Source organism: Dipteris shenzhenensis, chromosome 18 (genome assembly GCF_047967505.1).
Source record: "Dipteris shenzhenensis isolate YYH24624 ecotype China chromosome 18, Dip_SZ_1.0, whole genome shotgun sequence".
Classification (NCBI taxonomy): Eukaryota; Viridiplantae; Streptophyta; class Polypodiopsida; order Gleicheniales; family Dipteridaceae; genus Dipteris; species Dipteris shenzhenensis.
In genome coordinates, this window is record NC_141613.1 from 50,079,638 (window position 1) to 50,097,609 (window position 17,972).

A 17,972-nucleotide genomic window follows, 5' to 3' on the forward strand; every position below is an offset into this window, starting at 1 on the left:
TCTATTTTCACAGCAGTGTCATCAACTTTTAAAGATCAAAGAATCAAACGTGTGCTTCTTCCAAATCCTGTAGAAGTTTGGAATTTGAGAGCTTCATTCAATGAACAAGTAGATGATTTTATTGGTGGTCAGTGGTTACATATTCAGGATGTATTTGAAGGTAGTAAGGGGACCACTGTGTATAATCCTTGGAATAATATTTGTGTTGATCTTGAACAATTACAAAAAAGAATAGTTGAATTTTGCAGAATCACATTTGAAGAGTGTCAGGGATGGCTTATATTTGTCATAAAGTTGGATGAATGTGAAATTGTTAAAGATTGAAAGAGTGACCATCACACTTATGAATAGGGCACTGAATACATCAATCACAAAAGAAAACTCAAAGCATTTCAGTGTACAATCAGAGAAACACATTTGGTGGTTGGGAGCATTTGAGGTCAGTGTGAACTTTCATTTTTCAAATATATTGCTATTTGATTTCATTTGTTTGATCTAGATGCTTTCAATAGAGTTTCTTCTTAATGGCAGGTAAAGATAGAGAACCACCAAGCCTTATTTTGGGTGTTTCACCATTCAAAAATACCAGAAGTCATCAAAAACCAAGTTTAAGGAGGGCAACTTCATGTTGAAGGCAAGGGTGATTTTCAAGTTGATTGGCATATGGCAGGGGACCTCAAGACCCTCAAATACATGTACAACATAAGCAAAGGAGGTAATTCAAAATCTCCGTGCCTTATTGCAAGGAGCCAGCCCATGTCATGGATCCTAAATGGTGGAGAAGAGCCCCTGAGCCCCTAATAGGGACAAGATTAATCCCAAAATCAAAGCAGTTCTTGATATTCCTTTGTGCAATGTACATTGCATGCTTTATGTAGAATCATCGAAAAGTTTGTCTTTTTATATATTGGATTTGCTTGGAAGCTTCGACCTAAAAGCATAGGAAAAAAGACATTGCTACATTCGAAAAAGTATTATTGGGCATGGGTCCCCATGGAGGAGATGTTCATATCATAACAGATATCAAGAAGTCCTCAAATGGAAAGGATGTTCCTATCAAACCATCAATTGGTGGAGTCAAAGCAAGAAGATTTTAATCAGAACCACAAAGAGAAGGAAAGCTTGGTAGACGACCAAGATATGTTTCCAGGGTGAGATACGGCCTTTGGAAGCATGTTCAAAATGTAGTTAAAGATGATATGGCAAATGGTGTTGCTCGAAATGTTAAAGCAGATGTATGGAAATCCTTAGACAAGCTTTTCTAGCTTTGTGACAAAAAGACATGGACCAAGAGTGATCATCGTGCATTAGAAGAGGAGCTAAAAACTTTTGGAAAATCAATGAAACAAGCATGGACAAGCTGCAATATAACACACTACATGGTAAGATGAACCAATTTGTTTTGTATGCATAGTTTGTATTTTCAAACATGGTCTACAAAATAGTGACTTAATATTTTCTATGATTGCAGTATATTCTATATAACCACCTTCCATATTTTGTTTAAAAGCATAGATGCCCTACAATATGATCCACACAAGGAATGAGAAAGTCTCATTACACAGCACAAAATGCTTTTTTTTTTACATACACACCATTTTGGAGGAGCACATAAGGCAAATAGTCTCAAATCTAAGTATTTCACTGGTTTTTTAGAGGTATATTTCAAAGGTTGCAAATCCAGAAAAAAGTTTCATTGTCAAAACTTAAACTTGCCTTTAATATGGCACAAAAGAAAAGAAGAAGGCAGGTCCTTGATAATTCAACAGCTGCACAGAAACATGCAAAGTGGAGGCAGTCAAAGGTCTTTGTGAATCACAAGTGGATTGATAGAGTTGAAAACCTTATGGAGATTTATAAGAATGAAGCAGAAACTTTGTAATATTTTTCAAAAAAATTCAGTACAAAATTTGAGCTGACTATCTTTTCTTGTAGGACTTTGTGTCCTTTGTAACTTTTGACAATACAATATATTTGACTTTACTCTTGTACTTTTACATCGAGTTGCTCTCCTTTGATCTATTTAGCCTCAGTATCTAGTAGAAGCGGCTCTCTAAACCTAATCAAATGATGCTTTCCATAACCATCTAATTGGCTAGGATCTTTTATTCCAAGTGCTAAAGCGTAAGTAGTGTATGTCAAAAAATACCCTGCCCTTGAGCACTATTTGCCTAGGCCATACCCAAAAATGTCCAAAGCAGATAATTTCTCAATTAATATAACTTTTGTCATTCCGCCAATCTACCTAGTACCAACCAAGAAAATAAACATTTAAAAAAGTGAATAGCCGTCTCTCTGTCGTTACTTAATTGTTTGTAGTATATCAAAATCCTTGTTCATGTACTCTGCAAGGGAAGACAACTGTCCAAGTCCCCTTTCTCAGCTCCCATAGGACCTTCTTAGAAAACTATCATCTTCAATATAGAGCTACAGTGTCAAAAAAGAAAAAATATTCCCTTCCTTTTTTAACTATTTAATCCTTTACTTATTTATTTATTTACTCCAAAAAACCTTTTCAAAAAAAGAGATTTTTTTTTGTTGTTCCCCCTTATCTTAGTTCTACTTTATTTTGTAATTAAATTTAAAAAATCATTTCTTTTTTAACACCCCTCCTCACCTTTTTATTTGAACTTTTTTAATTAAAAAAACCCCGCACGTGTCCCCAATTTATGACCTCCCTAACTCTCTATTAGCCCGACTGTCCATGACTCCCTCCTAGCCCCCGACTCCCCCTACACCAAGTTCCCCTCTACTTAAATGACCCTTGACTACCTACACACTTCGCCATCCCTTAGGATTCCTCTCTCCCTATTTTCTAACCTCCCCGACTCTCTGACTAGCCTTCCTTTCCTACTTAAATACCACTGTGTCCCCCTCTCTTTTGCACCTCCAATACCCTCATTACTTCACCATTAATTGGCTGGACGGTGCTCTTCTCCATTGTTCCTTAACTAGCTTTCGCGTTTCCCCCTCGTCTTGGTTTTTGATGGTTTCTGATCTGGCCTTGATTGTGCACCTCACAGTCTGTACCATCAGTAGTCCCCGCAGTACAAAACCCCTTCCACAACAGTCGATATCCTAGGACATGTAGTGCGCAACCTCCTCGTGACCCACTCCCCATACCTTCTCCAATATTGAAAGCTTTGTGTAGTCCAACCATGCCTTCTGCTTTGTGCTTAGAGCCTTTATCACCGTATTTCAACCTTTACGCCTTCAGCCACGTAAAGGACTCACTTGTCATTTCTCTTCTTTACACACCCCCCCCCCTTCCTTCATTTATTAAAACCCCTCCCCCTCTTTTTGTAGATATATTCCTAGTATTGTTTCCTCTTAAAAAATTTCCCCCCTCTCTTTGTAGATATATTCCTAGTATTTTTCCCTCTTAAATTTTCCCCCTCCCTACTTCACCCATTAAATCTACCCATATAAATTCCCTTTGAACACGCCCCCCCTCTCTATTTCTAGATATTTTTCGCATGGGTTTTTACTTTATTTCCCTCCCTCCTTACCCTTAATATTCTTCATTTTCCACCTCCATGTTTCTCTATAATCCTAACTTATTTATCTATTTCTTTTATCTATCTATCTTCCTCAACCCCCCCATCCACTATTTCCAATCTCTTCCCCCTCCTTTCCTTTAAACTATCTTCAAAATTCCCCCTCTTACTTATTGCCCCCCCCCCCCTTCCCTTCCCCTTCCCATCTTACTCATTCCCTTTTTCTTTTTCCCTCCCCCATTCTATTTATTTAATCACCTCTGATAAAATCCCTTTTCCAATTCCCCCAATACCTTCCCTTCCCTTTAATTCCCTTACAATTTCACTCAAGTAATTTTTCCCACCTTCCAAGGTCTCAATACTTTGATCAAATTTTAAGTATATTTCTCCCTCGCCTCTGGTTTTTCACCAAGTTAATTTACCCAAGCATATTCATTACAGTTGACTCGTGCCCCACTCCACTAGTTATAAAACCCACCTTTCTACACACTTTAGCACCACAACCAGCTGTTCAAGTTTGAGATTAAGCATTTTTTTATTGTGACCCCGATAACAAGGGAGGGGTGTTTATGACACCTATCTTCCCCAATTAAAGTTAAGCTAGTTCTTACCATGTTTTCTTGTTGGATGGTGACATGTAGGCAGATTCCCCTCTTCAATAAAAATGATGTTGCCAACAACTTATCAAAGCTCGACTTCTCACATTTTCTTTTTTCATTAAAAAATGTTCACCCTCTAGTGATGCTACTTCATTCGTAGTGGATTTTCTATTTATTTTAAAGTTTGTCATTAAACATTTCTCATTCTACACACACACACACAGACAGAACTGAGAGAGAGAGAGAGAGAGAGAGAGAGAGAGAGAGAGAGAGAGAGAACTGAGAGACAGACAAAGAGAGGGGGAGAGAACACAAAGAGAGACAGAGATGGAGAGGACTAGAGCACTAAGTATCTTCGCCATTTATGGTAGAAATTCCCTTGTATGGTCAGCTGGATAATCTACTAGGAGTTATGAGCTGAAAGGCTGGATTGTATGTGTGACCTTCTTAGAATGCATGTTGCATAAGAGTTGCTTAGAACTGCCATTTATAAGGACCTTTTGGGCTAGCTTTTAGTCTATCCATCCGACTAGATCTTCTCAGTTAATGTGGCCAACTTGATTGCTTGGCTGTTGGCTTTTCTATGCCCCTTTTTTGCCTTGATTGGCCCTAGTCTTGATGTGCATGAGCTGGCCCTAGAGGACCCTGCAGATCTTCTCGGACTTGCCCATGGAGAGCTTCAAACTTGCACATAGTCTTCTCTGGACATGATAGGCACTCACATCTAATGATCCTCAAATTGAGCATTCCATGAGAGCACTTCCCCGTGTAGGCAAGTGGTGTTGAACCAACACAAACTGGTAGGATAGTATTGCAGCCCCATGCAAGGCCAGGGCTGGGTGAGGATGCTAGGCAAGCATTGCAGCTCCAGCCTAGCATCCACAAATGCCCAAGTATTTGTCATTGGCCCAAGCATGTTGACTTTGATAAATGAATAATGCTAGACTGATTACAAAGTTTACTCCATGCCATCTATCAATAGCTGCATCAAAGGATAGAGGGGATAGAAGGATACATAAACATTGATCATAGGATTTTAGTGAGAGAACTGAGAGAGAGAGAGAGAGAGAGAGAGAGAGAGAGAGAGAGAGAGGACTTAGGACTTATTTTTTATGATCTCAATGTATAGTTTAGCATCGATTACAATGGCAAGGACGAAGGCTACTGCCAGGAAGACAGACAAGGGTCCACCAATAGCAAAATTGGCAAAATCAAGAGGACGGGATTCACATCTTAGAAAAGGAAAGCCAATGCATCTTCTCAAACAAGCAAAAAAGAAAAGATTTACACAAAAGGTCAGTGTACTAATTGAGATAAGAAGGCCCCAGAAAGCCATGGGATTGTGTATTCCCAAGGCTCCTTTTTAAAGGCTTGTTAGGCAAGTTTGTGATGATATGAACTTTGTGGGCCTTGGATACCAGTGGCAAAGAACAACTATTTGGGCATTACACATGGCTATCGAGGACTTTTTCATAGAGTTTTTTCAGGATACATTTCTTCTTGCAACCCACAACCATAGGGTGCCAATCATGGCAAAAGATATCACTACTTTTAAGATAGTTAGATAGAGATATGACAAACTCTTGAAGGCTACAGATATGACAGACATGAAGATGAGAGACATTTTGCTACTACCACCTGCTCAAATGCCAATACAAGATGAAGTGACTTAGAGGAAGTGACTCATGGAAAAAAAGCAAGAGCAAAAACAGCTTGCGAGGAGGTGTACAAGATAAAAAACATAAGGACACCAAGCGTCTTCCTATGTCTTCCACCAATCTAGATACTGCAAAGCTAGAACTACATGTTCTCGAGTTTCTAAATACACTTGGACCTGCTGTAAGGATAAGTTTTGCAGATGCGGAGTCAATTAAAGCAATCAAAAATAGAGCAGGACAAGTTACCAATACAGTTATCCTTGCAAGACTCAAGTAGGGTTTTATTTTTATATATCAATTTAGACAACCACTTATTTTGAACACTATTATGAATTCCTCTGTTGATTTACAGCTTACTCAAAAAAAAGTTAAATGAGGAGATACGTGGACCTAGCTATCTCCTTCAAAATGAGGGATCCTAGGGAGCCGGTGGACCAGCTTGTGAAGTGGTTCACATATTGCAATTTTGAATTTGTGTCCCTAATTATCATCCCTTACCATTCAGAGTAAGTGATTAGTAAGTACATTGCATAAGGAGCAAAATTTTGTTTTTTTCAATCCTCAAATTCTAATCTTTACAGCAATTGTCAAATGAAGTCGACATTGGAGTTTAGCTATAATACATCTGCCCTCAAAAGGATGCTTCTACTTCAATTCAGTTACACATAATCACATCCAAAAAAGGCGAAGCTTCCTTGTGCAAGAAATAAAAAAAAGCATTTCCATTGTGGACATTGATATCACAAATAATCTTTCTCATTAATTGGGGGTTGGAAAAATCTCACTTTAGATTGGTGGATTTACATATCATGAATGTAAAAACATTCATGTGGGCTATTCTTGTTCCCCCATTTGCTGTAGTTTATACTTTGCATGTTATACAATAGTTTTGGCTCTAAAGTTACAGCCATAATCATCATTGTAACTATATTTTTTATCATTTACAAACAACAATGGAGAATCAATTTCTCTGGTATTGTAACAATTTGTCATTAAAAGTTTGTAAAAGATACATCTATATTCATGAGTCAAGGTCTCTCTTTCTATGGATTACAAACCAGAGTCTCATACATAGATAAATTTCATTAGACGTCATTATGTATTACAAACTTCCAAGAGCACAATGTGCCTCAACTCACATAGGAGGCTCTGAAATAGTTAAAGGATTCTTAGGTCCAAGTTCAGTATATGGATGGGGAAGGGGCTCACGATCCTCAGGTCCAGGCTTAATAGTTTGAGGGGCTTGACGAGGGTCCTCATTTCCAAATTCACTTGTTAGAGAAGGAAGTTCAGTGGATGGTGGAGGCATTTGAGGTTGGGCCTCAGGTTCCTTAAGTCCTATCAGAGAGTCCTCATCCTGCCCTCGAGTAAGGTCCTCCATCAATTTTGAGCTTTGTCCCCGATCTAATTTCTTAGAGCTTTCCTCCTCCCTGCTTTTCTCTTGTGGTAACGAGGAGGCATATTGAAGGAGATCTACGATCATCCTAGCTCTGAAGTTTAACACAAATTGATCACCATAGCTTTCTTCTATCATCTGCACAAACACAAACAAAACTTTAGTTTCAAGTTCAGTGTTAAGGTTAATGTTATGTATAAATTTTAAAATTTAAATGCATCAATAATGGTACTTACGGGGCCCGGTGTATCCTCTGACAAATAAGCCTAAAAAATGTTCTTGGGGTTTATAAGGACCCTCCATCCACAAGAGTGGGCATCTTATTGTTGTGGTATGTCTGTGAACCACCATCCAGTTGATTGTAAGCCTAAAAATATTGAATTTAATTTTAAAAAGTATTGAGAGGGCAAAGGATTTAAGTTGCATATGTGAGTGTGAACAACTTTCTACAAAATAAATCATTTGTTATTTCAAAAAATTGCGATACTTATTCAAGACAATGCAAGTTCACTTACAAATTGATCTCTCAATGAGTATAACCCTCTTTGGAGTGGTAGGAGAAGACAAATTCAGAAATAGAAGAAATATTTTCAAGCAATATCATGACCTTTTAAATGACTTTTTTAATAACCTAAAGTTGTATCAAATGTAAATATGTATATTATACTTGGAATACTAAATAAGAAATTCATGGACGATCAAGAAAATTATGGTCTACTCTTTGTTGGGATTAAAATTAAAAGTAAAAAACTAGAATAGCACTAAGGAGCATTGTGATTGAATGACTGGTCTCAAAAAGACACATTCGGATGCACTTATATCCATCTAAAGGTACCTAAATGTGCCTTGTATAAAAGGTATAGGAGGGTTAATTTCTATTGTAAGGGACTATTCCAGTTTCCTCAAGCTCAAGCATCTAGAAGATCTTATTTGGTATTATATCAAGGGAGGTAAAATTAGATGTTATGGCTATGGGCTACTTTTGTATAATTTAGAAAGGCAAGACAATTACTAGCTTACGACAAGGCAAAAATATAGAATTTGTCTCGGTGAAAGCTTTGATTTGAGAATACATCTTATCATCCACCGATGACAAGATGTATTCTCAATATTTGGAAGCAAAAAAATAAAAAGGCAATTGCTATTATTGGTCGTAGGCTAGCTAATGCCCTTTTCCATCATGTCAATTTTAAATCAAGAATAGCCTTTCAATCCTTTATGGAATCTTTGAGTGTTAATGAAGTGGATATCAATCAAGAATGGCTATTATTCTCAATCTTTTGATTTTATCTAAAAAAGGAGTCTCCTCGTCTCCAAAAACCAACTCGCATAGGTCTCTTCGCATCAAAATAAGTTGTATTTTCATGTGCCATGTCAAAAATCCACCATGAGAGAATTTTTTCATATCATTCGGTAGTGACATGAAAAATACCATATCATTCGGTGGATTTTTTTCATATCAGTCGGAGAGTGATAAGTTGTATTTTCATGTGCCATGTCAAAAATCCACCATGAGAGAATTTTTTCATATCATTCGGTAGAGTGATCTTGAGGAAAATAACCTCTCAAGACACGAAAAGGAAATGAGAGAAGGAACGATAGCTATCAATTGAAAAAACTAAATTGCAAGATAGGCGCCATAAGAGAACTATCAAGGTAGAAAAGAAATGAGGATGATTTTCTGCCAGGAACTAGCTGAATAGAGTATAGACAAGTTTAGGGCAAACAAAAAATGGTTGATCTTCTTTTTAAAAATGATATTTTTTTGTGATATGAGATGTCAATGAGCAAACATGTTTAGAGCAGATAAAGATAGCCTTCTCTTCCAAACATGATGGGCAGTAGCAACAATGCCCAATCATAAGTGCATCAAAAGTCCTCCAGTTGGCTCCAGAGATAGAAACCACCAACTAGAAAGAGACGATTGCAAAATCAATGGCCAAAACAAGAAGAAGAATAGCCATGTATGCAGAAAAACAGGTAAGGAAGATGCATTAAAAATAGTGAGAAGAACCTTGGTGATAATTTTGGTAGCTCTAAGACTCAGTCAACTAGGAGCAAAAGTGATATCCATTTTTCCTTAGTGGCCTATCTTAAAAGCATGGGTTAGGTCTCCAAGGATACAAGGTCCAATGATTACCTTTACTGCAAAAAATGCATGATCAGACATGCAATGACTTGAGAGCAAGAAAGCATGACAATTCTAGCCATAGGCTCATCAACATGATGATCATGATTTGAGGATGGTGGGAAAAATTAACAAGGTAGTACAACTCAAAATGTGGAAATGCTAAGGGATTCATGGGTTTGATACCATGGGGATACTGAGTGGAAGTGTGTGTGTGTGTACATGCGCACGTGCCTAGGTGCGCATTTGTGTGCATGTGCATGTGTGCATTTGTGCATGCATGTGCATGCACATGTGCGTGCGTGTGTGTACCTGTGCATGTACGCACGTGCGCGCGCACACGTGTGTGTGTGTGTGTGTGTGAGAGAGAGAGAGAGAGAGAGAGAGAGAGAGAGAGAGAGAGAGAGAGAGAGAGAGAGAGAGAGAGAGAGAGAGAGAGAGAGAGAGAGAGAGAGAGAGAGTCAAAGACATGGGGACACAAGTGAGGCAAAGCTAAACTTGATTGATGAGTTGATGAGATGCAAGTACAATGGTGCCTCATTTTTTAGGCCAAGGAGCCTTGTCACTGCATTGATGATGTCAATGAGATGAGATCATATAATCAAACTAAATCTAATGTGGAAAAGTGGGGCAAGTGAGTCAAATGGCCACCAAAGGACACATTCATACCCATACACTTAGGGATACTCAAAATAAGACCAGAACACAAACTAGAGCCATACCTAGCTCTGAAATAACCCAACAGCCCTAGATTGCTTATGGCTCTCATATATTCATTTGAACTTGTATAGCAATGCTTATTTTTCTAGTATTATATCAATATACTTTGTGAAAATTTTGAATAGTTGATGAAATGATTATGAATTGATGAATTATGATTATGTTTAGAATAGCAGTTAAGCACCCTTGGGCCAGAAATGATATGAATTGTAGACAAACATTGAAGCATTTCTTCCCCAAAGGCATTGTAAGTTTTGACTTTGCACATTGTGGGATAGTGGCAAGTGAAGTTTCTCTACCTTCAGCATATATATATGGAAAAGATTTGGGCTTTAAAATTGAATGTCCAAAATCATAGGGATATTAAAGTGTTTCATATTCATCAAGAAGGTGGAATTTAAAATGGCTATCTATGTCACCTATACATGATTCTCAAAGTACTAAAAAAAAACTAAAAACTAAGTGAGGTTGATTTTGGCAAGCTCTTGGTGGGTACATTGTTGGCAATTGAAGATCACAATATGTGATTCTACAAGAAACGAGACCCTTTTATTTTCATATAAAATGATAGACAGTTAATGACTAGAGTAGTGCATCCCTACTATGAGGCTTGTTGCTGTCTTACAAAGCAAAAGACTATGGACCCTACAACCTTAAACAGCTACTATTAGATCCTTCTACAACCAATATGCTAGTCTCTAACGACCAACGGCACAACACACAACGTACTCAATCGACTCTCATCAAGAGAGCTTGGACAAGAAGGCCATTAATAACGTAGCTCTGCCAATTTGTAGAAGCCATGCACACGGTTGAGGCCGCCTCAGGAGAATACCGCCTCTCATCATCGTGCCACGTGAAGACCATGCAAGTGAATACTTCTCTTTGACCAATCACAAATAACCCATGTGCCTATTCACTTGTTCAACCAATCAAATATACCATGCTACGTACTATGAGGCTGATTCCTTTGACACAATCCCCATGAGGGTGCCCTCATGCTATACCCAACATACCCTCCCGTGACCGAAATGGGAGATAAGCAACAAACTGTGGACATCATAGTCCAAAAGAAACCTAGCCATCATATCGTAACAAAAAATTCTATCTAGCATCAAAGCCAAAACACACAACCATCTTCAGAAGCATATAGCATGGCTTAGAAAGCCCAATCCTGACAGGTCATCAGAGATGATGAAGCCTGCCATTTCATTTTTCCGTGGATGTTCTTTAGCAGCATAAGCATTCACTTATCCTCGTCTTATTGTGATTTACTTAATAAAATTAGTAGTTTCAAAGTTCACAATGTTTTGATTCCGTGCGATGAGTCTATAATGTTTTTTTGAATCTTTTAAATGTTGATTGCTTTTTGGAAAAGCTTCATGGTAAATTAAAGCATCTAATCATGGTTATAGATTTGCATATTGGTCCCAAATTATTAGAAATAAGATAATATATTTTATTGCCAATATTTCATTACATAAATTATATTAAATGTAGTCACCTTTGACTTTTAAGGGTGCTTTAAAGAGTTGACTATATAAAGGCCCTAGGTCTAAACATAGCCTTTATTGTGCTCATCTCCTAGACATAACCTCTTCAACCCCAACTCATACTGGCTTCCACAGACCTCTAATGGCCACACCCCACAAGACATACCATGACTTTGTGGCTTCTACTCATTAGAGGTAGAGTTGTATGAGATTTTTGATGGCAAGATAAATGTCATGGCAACGATTCAAAAACACATGGATCTTTTCAGAGATGTTATAGATTAAATCAATGTAAAAGTTAGACCCTACATGATCCATTTAGACATAGATAGAGTAGAATGGGTTCTCGTCAACCTCCCCATAGAAAGATGCAACATTGATACTAGTTCTAGACATTGGTTGCATAGATATATGTAAGTCCCTAAGTCCAAAAACTTTTTGAAAAATATCAGAGGAAGAGTTAGATCTTCAGATGGCCCCTATAGGAACCCCTTTTGTATCCTTAGAAATAATGTATCATGCAATTATTCTAGAAATGGAGGACACCTATCCACCTCCATTCATACAAGAAGTGCTAGCTCTTCTTGTAGTAGAGCAAGAACTAAAAGCAGAAGAAAATCTCAATGTGATTGCGGAAGCCACCCTTGCTTTGGAGTGGTCCAAAAAACCCTTGGACAAAGGAAAACACATAGTAGAGGTGGAAGAACTAACAGGCTTAAAGTTGGCTATGGTCCTGAAGAAGTAGCTGGACCATCCTCCATAGGATAGCTCACCATGGCAGAAGAGGAAGAAGAGGACGAAGTGGAGGAAGCTATGATGGATTAGGTTTTAATGCAAACCCTTCCATGTGTTTTGAAAGAAATTAGGGAATATCTATTTTTAACTAGAATCCAATATATCAAGAAGGGAATATTTGTTTTAACTGACATCCAATAGAAAATAGACAATATTTGTTTTTAACTAACATCCAATCGATCAGCTGAGGGAAGATGAAGCACTAGGGACACTCTCCACTTGGGAGAGTAATATCAATTTGGGATTCCCATAAGAAGTGCTTGATAGGTGTATGGATTTGGCACCTGCCAACACTTTGGAGCATCTGATCTTTAACTATACAGGAGGAAATACATGCTCAGGCCATGTAACAATGATAGAGACGGAGTTCCAGGAGGTCCAACAGAAAGTAATGGTGGAGAGGTAGTAGAGCCATCCGAGAATTGAGAGCAGTGTTGTGGCCTCCTTATTGACTCTCTCTCTCTCTCTCTCTCTCTCGTGTTGGCAAAACCCCTCTTGGGTGGCTTGGTGCATAGGCTAATTCCTTGGAATGGTCCTACATGGGGGGCTTACTCTTGTCTAAGGTCCAAAAGGACCCTTTAAGCTTGAGGATTATGATTGGCCTATTAGCATGGAGACTTGGTTAGATGGCTCATGGTTCACATGTGATTCATATGATTGGTTCATCACACATGTTCAAAAGGGGGCACCTTTATTTGCATTTAATGTGGATGATGAAGATTCTTCCTTCAACCAACCTGTGAGAAGAGGTCTCTAATCGAAGCAAGACCCATTTGTAGGTTTCTTTTTACATCAGGGTTGAGCTTGTAGCATGTGATTAAGTCTAATGAGAGTCAACATTCTAGTTACTGGTTGTACTAGTAGGTAGTCTTGAGCAACTACTCATAGAGTCTTTACTAGTTCTTGAATCAGTCCATCGAGCCCTTTTAATGCATAAAAAAAGCTAATAGATGTGAGCTACTGATCCATTTCTGAGTCAGGTGTCGATTAATAAATTATTTTTTAGGTATGTATTGTGTCTCCTATATTAGATCATATCTAAATTTTATGTGAGCATTTCAATATGGGTGTGGTGTTCATTGCATGTTGTGCTTTCTCTCAAGTGGCATCAAAGCAGGATGACTGAGGATCCATGAGTTATCAAGAGGTTCCTTGTTGTGAGATCTTGAGAGATTGTGAGGGTACTAATGATTAATTGAGATACAAATTGAGATACTAGTAGTCAAAGCTTGAAGAGATTAAGTGGTTTGATTGAAGCTTTTGGTGCAAGTTTTACACAACAAAAACATGGTAACTTGGATGAAATGTAATAAGGTCATGGAGCGATCAATGATGAAGCTACAAAAGAATCAACAAGATGTAGACAAGCTTATAGCATGGGAACAAAACAATGAAAATGTTATTGGTATGATGGGATGCATGCTTAAGTCATAATTTATCACCTAGGCACAGCAATACTGATGCACACAATTAGGCAACATTAAAGCAATAAATTTTTAGCCTTTGTATGGGAGAGGAGGGAAGTTTAGGCACCTACTTGAGCCATATGCAAGCACTGCTCAAGCAACTAAGTGTTTTGGGTTATAAGGTCAATAAAGATGATACTGAGGCCATTTCCATGCAAGCTTGCCTCCCCAATATTCTAAGATTGCTAGTCACTTGAGAATGGTTGATGATTTAGATTTCTGGGATGTTGTTTCTATGTTATTAAATGAAGAGAACGTTAAAAGTCTTAAAGCTAAGAGATGAACCATCTTACACATTAGATGAGAAAAGACGTTTGAGGAATGGTAAGAGTAACCAAGGTCATAATTATTGTGGAAAGCCAGGTCATCTAGAGAAGCATTGTTGGAAAGAACAACGGGATGAGTAGGCAAGGGACTCGAAGGAAAAGTCCTATGTTTTGGAGGATTTGACTTCAAGTGATAAGGCTAAGTTTTCTACAGTTGATGAAGTAGATGAAGACTGTGTGGTTTGTGCATGCTGTGTTTTGTTTGTTAGTTTGCCTTTGGAGAGTAATCATTGTGATTGACATCTTGGCACTTGTGAGAGTAGATGCTTCTGGCACTTGTTTGTAGGTCATCTTTTTTTTATTCAGTTGTTTATTCTTGATGGTAGTGTGTTAGTAGGAAGTTTTTTAAAGCCTTCTATTACTAGAGCTTCCCCCCATTTGGACTTTAGGGGGGGAATGCTCATAAAAAGCCTATTGGGGTCCTTAGTGCATTAGCTAATTCCTCAACGGGGACTACTTTTGCCTAAAGTTCAAAAGTACCCTTTAAGCTTGAGATTATGCTTTGCCCATTAGTATGGAGACTTGGTTAGAAGGCTCATGGTTCACGTGTGACTTGTGTGAGTGGTTCATCGTTCATTTTCAAGGTGGAACCTCTACATGTGTTTGACGTGGGCAATTGAGATTCTTCCTTCATGAGCAAAGGTTTTTACACATTTAGAGCAAAGCATATTGCATAATTATTTTTACATCATCGATTGAGCTCGTGAGTATGTGACTGAGTCCAATGAGAGTCAACATTTCAGCTATTTTGTGGCTATAGAGAGTCTTCATTAGAATCTTTACTAGCTCTCTATGAATTTCTCACAAATTGAGCCATATGGCAACTCCTTGTTTATGTATTTCTAGGCCATGTTGGTCTATAGAATTCACACAAATTGGGGTGGACAATAGCTCTCTATCTATGTATTTCTATACTAAATATGGACAAATGATCATATCAACAAATGCTCCCTATTTATATATTTCTATACCCTATCTATGTATATCTATGCCAAAGATGGACAAATGATCATATCAACAACTGGAAACAAGTCCCCCCTTACTCTATCACACATTGGGTCGGCTACCATCATCATTGGCTAAGATATTTTCCTTGAAAGGAAGATGCTTTGTTGGAGCACATCTCCTAAGGCAAGACCAATGAGGGAGTAAGACTCAAATACCATTCAATGGGGATAAAATAAAAATACCAAAATGTGGAGATATATTGAGAATAAAAGAGTTGTTTTACAAAGAATGAACAAAATGAGGAATATATCCTCTACAAAAGAAATTAACCCTATTATTCAATCCTAGGGAGGAAGACCTTATAACTGGAGGGAAAAGTGCCCAAGGGTGTGTTTACACCATATTATTCATTAACTAATAGCCTTGTGTAGTAGTTAAAGAGACAAATGAAATATGATTCTCATCTCTACTATCCACATCATGAAAGTATCTCATTACGGACAATGTATCCATAGTTATAATGGCATAACTTGATAATAGTACGTTAGTATCATCAGGAACAATTGCTTCGTCATGGTTGTAGTAAGTGCTTGAATCTAGAACAACCATATACATCAGCGCAGTTTCAATAAACCACAATACTTATGAAATTACAACTGTGTACTCTTGTACAATTATTCCAAATTACATCTACCTAGTTGGAAATTGAAATCATATATTGCACACTATCATGTTTTTAACTAGCATGCAATCAAGTATAAAACACAATGAAAACATGTATATACTATAAAACATCAATGTTACATAGTTTGAAGGTTACATCAATGTTTCCTTAAAACCCCTTTTGTTGGGCTTCATCATCATGACTTGTATTGGTTGGATGGATGAACACTTTGTCACCCCTTTTTATAGTGAAAGGGATGTTGAACACTTCATTAAGCTTCTAGTGGCAAGGGCACTTTATGAGCCTACTGGAATGCACTAGTAGTAGGATATGTTTCACCATGAAATCCTTGGTAGCATAGCATCAAGGGAAATAATTGTAATACACATGAGCCTCTTGGAATCCAATGGTTGTAGGAAAGGTGTGCTCTCAGAAGGATGTCACCATGACCCCTTTCATAATAACAAAATGGCACAATGCACCATGTATATACTATCTATCTTTTTCATTATGTATATACTTAGCGCACCATGCATATACTCATATTTGGAATGTAACCCTCTCTAGCTCTTTTTTTGTGTTGGGAGGTTATATTTTTTCCTATAAGATTATTTCCACTATTTGGTTGGATAGATTTCATAAATATATCTTTTTACATCTCATCAATCCGAGCTACAGTTTGAGAGTTATGACCATTTTAAATTCTCATCACATCTCCACGGACCCTTTCATTGGTGAAAGGATACTAGAAGGATGCAAAGACTTAATTTTGATTTCATGGTGGCTAGATAGAACATAAAAATAACATACTCTTTATTTATTCAAAACTCCTGCACCTCATCATATCCCCTCCATTAAGAGGAGGTATGATATATGGAGGTGACCTTTCAAAAACCATGGAAAGCTATCATGATGATGGTTAACAAAAGTGCTCATAACTCTCTAAGCGTAGCTTGGATTGATGAGATGTAAAAATAAAATGTGATGTAATTTTTGTGGTGTATTTGACTGTACTCAAAAATAAAATTTGGCATCTTTCTAGGACCCTGTCACTAGCAAAAGGATTCATGGAGACATGATGATGGTCATAACTCTCAAACTATAGCTCAGATTGATGGAACTATAAAAAGGACAAATGATGTATTTATAAAACTCTATCTAGCCGAATAAGCAATATAATTTTATAAAAATATTTAGTCCTCCCAACATTATAAAAGAGAGAGAGAGAGAGATAGAGATAGATAGATAGATAGATAGATAGAGAGAGAGAGAGAGAGAGAGAGAGAGAGAGAGAGAGAGAGAGAGAGAGATGATTACCATGCCAAACATGAGTAGTGCACCAAAAGATACTCTTCCTCTACAATTCTCTACCCAATTTAAAGTATTGATGTGGTTGGTGGCACATAATCATCACTTACACGCTCCAACCACGTTCTCCTACCTGACAACAAGGTAACAAGAAAAATATCTCCTATCTCTGACATATCTACATCTCAAGTGCTCATCATTACATGCAAGCAACCGATTGAAACAACGAACCAAGACAATGGCGATTCGTATATAGCAGAGTGTCGCTTGCATCAGCATATAGGATGCCGAAACACCGCATGCATGCACGAGCGATAAACATAGCAACAACCTTGTGAATCTATGCGAACCACCATAGCTTCAAGCATCTTCCACAAACGCTGCATGTACCAATAGACAACAAACATATTATCGGTAACGCAAAACACCGTACCTCGAGCATCTTCCATGAATGTTGCATGTACAGACACACCACGAACATACAAGAGGCAACAGAGAACAAGAATGGGAACCCCCATTTCTCAGTAGCCGCAAGCAGCAACATGTGATGATCGAGCATGCTACTTGCTTAAAGGGCACCTACATAAGCCATCAAGATGAGGACACGATGCAACACACCTCTCCGACAAACCGCGAAAGAAAGACATGGTTTGAGAAGCAAGAAGAAGTCGCAAGAAATGAAAGCGATGCCTAGATCGCCAACAAATGACAAAGAACACGCGAGAGAAGGCGTCCGTTAGACGAATAGTGCGCCGCAACTCACATTGAAGAAAGCAAGCAACAAAATACACCAACCTTGCCCCTTACCATTAAAGCAAGCACCCTAACTACTAATGTAACCCTCCACTAACCGTTAAAGGCTAGGGTCGCAGATCTTATCCGTCCGATCAAAATTTTTTCCCAAACGGTTCTTGGTTCCCAAAAGAGTTCTCTCTTGATAAAAGTATATGTTGTTGTACGGTCCACGCTATCTT